The sequence below is a fragment of the Miscanthus floridulus genome, chromosome 5, assembly GCF_019320115.1.
Source record: "Miscanthus floridulus cultivar M001 chromosome 5, ASM1932011v1, whole genome shotgun sequence".
NCBI lineage: Eukaryota > Viridiplantae > Streptophyta > Magnoliopsida > Poales > Poaceae > Miscanthus > Miscanthus floridulus.
The window spans coordinates 99764705-99773807 of record NC_089584.1 but is presented as its reverse complement, the minus strand read 5'-3'; the positions used below and the strand labels follow the sequence as shown (position 1 = coordinate 99773807).

Sequence of the window (9103 nt, the reverse complement as noted above, 5' to 3'; positions counted from 1 at the left end):
TGAGCTATTAAGCTTTCCTCCCAAAGTCCTAGCATGCCCATTTACCAGCACTCCCACATCGAGCAATACTGCTCTAAGCCGTAACCATCCTCTAAATGCATCCTCGACTGTCGAACACTGGGAACTCTCTCATCGCATCAGCCCCAACCAAACCTCACATTAGAACAAGCCCCGAGCAAGGAGCCAGCACCACCAACCTAGCAGCGTGAGATCCAACCGATGAGGCGGTCTAGATTCGACGCGACTTGAGCGATCTAACCGGGATGGGAACGAGCAGGGACTTGGATCCGTGGCAGGGAGAGGCCACGTGGTAGGGTCGTGGGCACGCACCTTGTGGTCGGACTCGGAGGCGAAGGCGAGTATGGATGAAGGCGAGCGGAGGCGGAGGTTCATCGCTGGCGGCCGGTGAGTAGGGAAGGAGGCTCGTCGCTGGCGAGCAGAGGCGGAGGCAGAGGCTCGTCGCCGGTGGCCGGCGGCCGGCGAACGGGGTTGCGGCGCGACACGCGGGCGTAGCCGTGAGCTTGTCACCGTGTGGGACTGCAGGAATGCGTCAGGGTTTAGGGGAGGGAGGAGGAGGCCATATGCGCTGGGTAAGAGGATAAGGCAAGGAGGTTTTGGATGGCTTGAGCGGGAGGCGGGGAGGGGCCCATGTGTCGGCGAGAAGGAGAGCGCGGGTGCAGCAGTGAAAAATTGGGCTGACGCATGGGCCCGATTTGTCGGTGGCACGTGGTGGGCTGGCCCAGATGTTTATCAGCTCCCACCATTTGTTCAAACGTTTTGTTTTTTAAATCTATGGCAAAATCTTGTAACAAGTTTTTCTCCTACATACTATCTCCAAATCAGACATTTTTTTTCCTAAAAATTTCTAAAATCATGATCTATCAATATGGTGAGTTGTTTTCGGCCATATTTTCATGGTGCAAACTTTGATCAAAGGAAGAAGTTCAACTTTTAAAAATTGCAACTTCCAACCAAAATTTGAAACTCCAAATCACTTCATCTGCAAAAGTCATGAATACAAGAGTTGAACAACTCATCAAGACCAACAATTCTTATTTTGGTCATTTGTCCATCCGACAATGTGATAGTAAAGTAGTTCATAAATTCTACAATCTAAGTTAGAGTTTCATGAACTAGAAGTGAGACATGTAATTTTTATGAGCAATATTGTACTTTGGGAGAAAAGAGCTTCATTTGGTGGAAGACTCCTCAAAGCCCAAAGCTTGTTACGTTCTAACACCGGAGGCAAAGATAAAGTTCTTGGAGTATGTGAGCAATGTTAAATTTCCAGATGGCTACGCCTCTAATATATCAAGATGTGTCAGTCTGGAGGGAGGAACAATGCATGGGCTAAAAACACATGACTGTCATATACTGCTTCAGCGTATTTTACCAGCTGCCCTTCGTGGTTTGGTGCGCAAAGATGTATATGAAGTACTTGCTGAATTGGGAAGGTTTTTTAGACAACTTTGCTCAAAAACTATAAAGGCTGATGCACTACACCAGATGAAGAATGATATTGTCATTATCCTTTGCAAGTTGGAGAAAATTTATCCTCCTGCATTCTTCGATGTTATGGTTCACCTAGCAGTACACTTACCGGATGAGGCACTACTTAGGGGACCAGTTCAGTACGGGTGGATGTATCCCATTGAGAGAAGATTGGGCACCTTTAAGCGTTTCATCCGCAACAAAGCAAGACCAGAAGGATCTATTGCAGAGGCATACACTGCCTATGAGTGTATGACCCAGTGCTCAACATATTTCAGTGACATTATTAATAGGTTCACTAGGCCCGAGAGAAACTTAGATGGAGACATGTCACCCAATGGTTACTCTATTTTTGCACATGGTATTAACCTATTGGGTGCTTCAAAGTTACATTACGAAGATAAAGACTATGACTCTATGGTTTGGTTTGTTCTAAATAATTGCGAAGAGGTTGATGAATACAAAGAGTGAGTAATTGTTGTGATGTCATTGCATATAACTTTATTCAATATTGGTGTCACAAAAACTAATTAACTTATTCCTTTATTGCAGCTTGTATAGGGAAGAATTAGAACACCAACAGGTGAATGATATTGAAAAAGTGATGTCAACACAATTCGCTGCATGGTTCGAGAAACATGTGTGTGCAACTTAAGAACCTTTGACTAAATGAATTATGATTCAGTATATTTTCAAAGTAACTAATTCTCTATCTTTGCAACTTGTAGATTACCAGATTGAAATGCGAAGGCACAACTGACATTGATGAAGACCTATACTCACTTGCATGTCGGCCGATCAACCATGTGCATTCATACACAGCATGTATAATCAATGGGGTAAGGTACCACACTAAGGCTCGTGAAGAACATAGGCAGACACAAAACTCCACCATCAAAACTGAGGGTACTCACAATGATGGCACTATTGACTTCTATGGCACAATCACAGACATTATTGAGTTGACTTATGCTAAGAACAACAAAGGAAATAGAACTATTATCTTATTGCGGTGTGAATTTTACAATCTTGAGGGAAGGACATACCAGATGAAAGATGATGGTTATTTCAAGAGCATTAACATCCAAGGCCGATGGTATAAGAATGATCCTTTCATTCTAGCCACAGAAGCTTCACAAGTATTTTTCTTGGAAGATAACAAGTTAGGTCCATCATGGCGAGTGGTACAAGATTTTGGCCACCGACATATATTTGATGTAGAAGAGTCCAACACAAACCAACCAATCCATGAACAAGTGCAGATGAGATGTCAGGAGGCATACCAAGAAGAGAATACTTCTTCCAGAGATGGTATAGTTGGGGACATTTATCCTGAAATGGATTTGCTGCACATGGATCAGCCAGGCAGCCCTGTCAGTAGAGACCTTGTCGAGAGCATCCGTCGACATGAACATATAGCTCAAGGTGAAGAAACATACGGCGAAGATGAAGATGACGAAGATGAAACCTTCCTTGAGTACCATAGTCCAGATGAAGGCAATATGTCAGATGAAGATAGTGATGATGACTAAACTTTGCATTTCTAGAGATTTTTGTGAACCATCCACTTCTATTAGTGATTCTGTTGTAATTCTGAACCATAAACTTCTATTAGTCATTCTGTTGTATTTGTGAACCATGAACTTCTTTATGTGCCTTATTTTGTTGTAAGACATTATATGCAATGGTTATGTTTCAATGGATATTTCATTCATGATGCAAGTTACTCAGGCTATAGTGCTGCCCAGATTTCATGGACATGATATATGTATATATGTTGCCCAGAAAATATGCTGCAAGTTTATATGACACATGACATTGTCATATAAAATACAAAGTTTGTCATGGAATGCCCAAAAAATCTGGAGCAGGTTATATTTATGAGATTATGACCAAAGACAATGTCATGGAAACTACAAAATTGTCATAATATATACATTGTGCCAAAATTTCACCCTACACAGGTTACACATCAAACACAGATCACAATTGCACAGGTTACATATTCATGCACACAAGAGAGGTCCAAGAGCACAAAGGCCCATAGTTCATACATGTCTTACCAAACACATACATCCAGCACAATAGGTTCAACATGTTCTTGCCAACACTACAACTTTTGTCAACATTACAGACAAAACACAAAGGCCCACACTTCATCACAATTGCCTACTTCAACACAACAGCTACAACCAAGAAGATGGCCAACAAAAGGAATATTGTTACATTCACACATCCACACACAAGACAAAGGCAGCTTCCTATGCCTTCCCTGTTCTTGCCAACCATCTCCTTGACCTTGTTCAGATTTTCCTCTAAGCTTTCAATTTTTCCCACAAGCTCAGGAACATCTGTTGTCGAAGCTGCTGCAATGGTTGGGTGAACTAACGGTAGGTATCCATTATCAACAAGAAACACCACATACTCTTCCTCGAACCAATACCTAGAACATGACCCCTGCATCCAAATTACAACAATAGGGAATGAAATTAGGGCAAACAAGAACAAAATTTGGGCAATGCAAATTGAGCAACTGCACTGACATTTCCATAGCTCTTCCTAGGACACTTGAAAAATCTCTTTCCTTTGTTAGACCCAGACTTTGTCGTGGTAGCAAACACCCTAACATCCCTGCAATCTGGGCATCTAATCAACGGCAACCCAGTCACATCATTGATCAGTGCCTGCAGATCGACAACACTGGCCAGAGGCATAGCATCCACAACAGCAAGGAGTCTAGGTTCCTGGGCACTCCTAGCTACGCTTGAACGACGATTGTGAGCATTAGATGATGAAGCCTGCGACATTAGCCCTAATTAAGAGAGAGGGGATTGATTAGGAACTGCAATGGCAACACAAAGAGGAGCAAGGAGGGGGATGAGGGTGATACTGCTGACCAAATGGAGGGGGGATAGGAGGGGAATGACGGTGGCATTGCCAACCATGCGCACCTAGGGAGTAGGAGCACGCAGCCTACAAGGTGATGGAGTGGCGCCAGTCACCGGAGATCCGTGCTTCGCCGGCCACGCTTGCAGCGGATCTTGAGCTGCCTCCACCCAGAGGCCACCACGCCGTCAGTTGTGGAGAGGTGAAGCTGTCTCCACCCTGAGCCCTCTCGATGCCGGCCAGGCTCGCCTAGATGCCGCGACCCACCCTCTGCTCGCCGCCCTCCGCTCTAACTAGGGGCCACCGCCGGATATCCACCACCGCCGCCTGCTTCAGTCCAGGTCAGGGAGATGGGAGAGGGGACAACTGAAACTAGTCAACACAAAAATGGGTAGGGTCCACCTGCAGGGGTATATTGCCGTTGGAGCACGTCTTTTATTTGGGAAAAAATAAGGTGACGCCAGAAAACCGTCACATAAAGACAGGTACTAGCGTCACAAAAAGAAACCGTCAACCGGCAGCTGGTGAATGACAATTTGTGACGAAAATTTATACCTTTCTGTGACACAAAGTTCAATGTCATCATAAATAGTTCTGAACCTCGTGAGTTTGTGACGACAGGAAAAATTTCGTCACAAAATGTAACATTATATGACGAAATCAGTCCTCGTCATGAGGAGTTTTGTCATAAAAAGAAGGATTTCTTGTAGTGTCGTACTCCTGCTCGCCCGTAGTCATGAACTCTACCAACTCGTTATCTACATGCATGAAATGATGATGCAACGCTTAGTAATACGGCAACAGCAACTCTTAAAATAAGAACACATCTACCAAGCTACTAAGCTAACTCTAATGACTAATACGCAAAGTTACCTATTGTAGGGTCGAGATGGCGGACTAGAGGGGGGGGGGGGGTGATTAGTCCTTTCTAAAAATAATCACGTCGGCTAACCAAAACAAGTGCGGAATTAAAACTATCGGTCTAGCCAAGACTACACCCCTCTATCTATGTTCTCTAGCACATTCCAAAGATATTGATTAAGCAACAAAGGTGCCAGGCTAGCTAGAGCTCGCCTAACTAATTCTAGAAGCAAGGTCACACAAACCTATGCCACTACTACTTTAAGCAACAAGGGAGTTCCTATACAAACTAGTAAGCAAAAGCACAAAGCTATCTAAGCTTACTAGCAATGCTCAATAATAAGGCAACCAATGCCAAATTAGAGAGCACAATTACTTAGCTACACAAACTAAGTAATGTGACTAACAAGGTTACACAAACCAAATTAGCCACGCAAGGGAGCTATTTCTATGCTACACAAGCAAGAAGGTAACTAGTACGCTACATAAGCTAACTAATTACAAGACCAACTACACAAGCACAATGTATATGAAAGTAACTAGAAGCTTGTGTAATGAGGATGCAAACCAACGGGAAGAACAAGGTTGACACGATGATTTTTCTCCCGAGGTTCATGTGTTTGCCAACATGCTACGTCCCCGTTGTGTCGACCGCTCACTTAGTGGTTCGACGGCTAATTGGCATCACCCGCCAAGCCCGCACGTCGGGCACCGTAAGAACCTACCCCTGAAAGTGAGGGTAGCTCAATGACATGCTCAACTAGAGTTGCTCTTCGTGGCTCCCGCGGGGCGAGCACAATGCCCCTCACAAAGCTCTTCTCCGGAGCACCGCACAAGCTTCTTACGGGCTTCAACGGAGATCACCACCAAGCCATCTAGGAGGTGGCAACCTCCAAGAGTAACAAGCACCACCGGCTTGCAACTCGATCACCTAGTGCCACTCGATGCAACCTCACGATGCAATCGCACTAGAATCGCTCTCTCACATAATCGGATGATCACTATCAAGCATATGTGAGATGGAGGGCTCCCAAGCACTACTACACAAGCCACCAAGGCTCTAGCTAGTGTGCTCAGCTTCTGGCCCAAGGCCGACCATGGCTTCTATTTATAACCCCATGAACAAATAGAGCCGTTACCCCTTCACTGGGCAAAACTTGGGACGACCAGACGCTCCGGTCCGATCGACCGGACGCTGGACCTCAGCGTCCGGTCGTGCGATGCACGCCACGTGTCCCCTTCTTCAAACGCTGTTCATCCGATCTCAATGGTCATCTAACGACCGGACGCACCAGCTTGAACTGACCGGACGCAGCAACCCCAGCGTTCGGTCGTTTCCAGTAAGGTAGCGGACATGACCGGACGCGTCCGATCGGTCGCGATTGGATGCAGCACCAGCGTTCGGTCACCTCCAGCAACACTGCTCTGCCTACGTCATCACATGTCACCTTGACCGGACGCATACGGCCAGCGTCCGGTCACTTCCAGCGCCAGCGTCCGGTCGATGACCGACGCCTACCCGCTGACTGCCACTACTAACCGGACGTTGGAACCCAGCGTCCGATCACTACGTGACCAATGTCTGGTCCACTCTGTGAGACCCTTTCTTTTCAGAATAGGGCACCGATGGCACTGTTGGACTGTCCGCACTCTACGGGCGGACATTCCGCCGGTGGAGTTATGAACCCTTCTCACCTTCGTTCCATCACCAAGTTGATCCACATCAACTCCAACTTCATCTCCTTTGGAAATGTGCCAACACCACCAAGTGTACACCACTATCTGTATATGTGTTAGCATTTTACAATCATTTTTCCAAAGGATTAGCCACTCAACTTGCCACACCACTCAATTCCTAGCGACGATGTAAAGTTAGATCACTCGAGTGGCACTAGATGACCAATATGCAAATAAGTTTGCCCCTCTTGATAGTACGATCATCTATCTTAAACCCGGTCATCAACTTCTCTACACACCTATAACCGGTGAAATGAAATACCCTAGGTTATACCTTTGCCTTGCGCATTCCATTTCCATCTCCTCCAATGTTGATGCAACACATGCACCAACATGATCAACAATGATATGATCCACTTCATATCATTACATGATCATATTGGTTCATCGATCTTGACATCACTTGCTTTTCACCGTTGCCTTCGTCCATCGGCGCTAAGTCTTGCTCAAGCTTCACCGCCACGTGGTCCATCGCTCCAAAGCCTCCGACTTGCCCTTCACGCTTGCAACCGGTCCATCAAGCCAAAGTCTTGTCTTGATCTTCTCCACCTTGATCACATGACTCAATGTCATGTCTCATGTGCAATGAGCTCCTTCATCATCACATGTGTGAGCTTTGCAACATCTCCAAGCTATTTTCACCTTCATGGCATATGTTGCTCATACATATGTACCTATGGACTAATCACCTGTGTATCTCACATAAACACAATTAGTCCACCTAGGTTGTCACTCAATTACTCAAAACCACATAAGGACCTTTCACCTATTATTCTCACTAAACAGGTATGAAACATTTCATGTATTATCTTAGCAACTAAAGACATCCTTATTGTTAATATCAGTTTACTATATATATGATAAAACAAGGTGCACTAGCTACCATATTTATCAACATATTCTAAGGCTATAAAAATACAGAGAGCATCTAATAATACAATGAACCTACTGTAAAAAATGTTTAGGGCTAGCATCTTCTACCAATGCATCACAAAAATTCATTCTCTAAATAACCATAATAATAATACATATTTTGAAATAATAGAGTAACCCTAAATGTATCACTGAACTATACAAACTAATTACACTAACAGATAGATCATGAATTTAGAAATCTAACAAAATTTATTTCATAATAAATAAATAAATTCAAATGAGCTCTAGAGATGAAGAAAATGATATAGATGGGTAGAGCGTGATTTTAGATAAATTTAGAAAAAAGAATCAATGGAATCGGAGTTGATGGAGATATTGATTGCGCAAGGTGGTCACTAATTAATCACATAAAGGGTGATTAAAGAAAGCGATTAATGGCACTTGACAAGTTGGTCACGTGTTTGGATTTCACGTGATGGACTTGAGTGGGTCTTTGGTCCTTCAACGTGTCAACTGGGTTGGCATTAAAGAGTGCATATGTGCTAATTGGATTAAGAAGGGAGAAGGAGACCACAGGTCAAGGAAATAACGGAGAAGGAGGGGATTTTTGTTGGCTGGCTACCTCGGTCGATTGCAGCTCAGGAAGAAAGTTCGACAGAGTGCAGCTTTCTCAGGCAAGAACACAGGAACTCGATTTAGGGAGTAAGATGGTGAGCGGCGGAGCGCAGCTCTAGGAGCTCAGCGTGATGGGAGGGTTGCGCGGCGTGTCCTTTATAGGCAGGAGACGCGGGGCTGGAGGTGGAGCTAGCACTAGAAAAAATGCCTGGCGTGCGCGGCACATTATGGCAGCGGCAGCGTGACGTGCGCTGATAATTTTGCAAGGCGATTAGCAAGCGAAGTAAATGCGGGGGTGATTAGAACAACGAGAGAGGACAGTGGCGCGTCAGCGAGATTGATGGAGATATTGCTGGTCTTAATATTGGGTGCTAATCCACTTTTGAGAAAAGAAAAAGTATTTGGATTAGTCACACTTGGACTTGCATGCATGTGGCTAGTTGAGGAGTGTGTTTTGGGCATAACGTGTAGGTGCTGCTGGTGCATGAACGTGTTGCGCGGGTAGCGAGCGAGCGGCATGCTCAATGGGCTGAGCCTGTGGAGAAGATGACTTGCGTAGAGAGGATCATCATGGTCAGCTAGCACAGTGTCGACGAAATATGGTTGGCAGTCTACCTAGGGTTATGCCCAAGGTAGT

General features: G+C 45.0%; 1 pseudogene; it reads left to right on the top strand.

Annotated features, from left to right (window-relative positions):
* Positions 1 to 2207: 2207 nt before the first annotated feature.
* On the top strand, positions 2208 to 3023 carry LOC136455000 (uncharacterized; annotated as a pseudogene).
* Positions 3024 to 9103: the final 6080 nt, after the last annotated feature.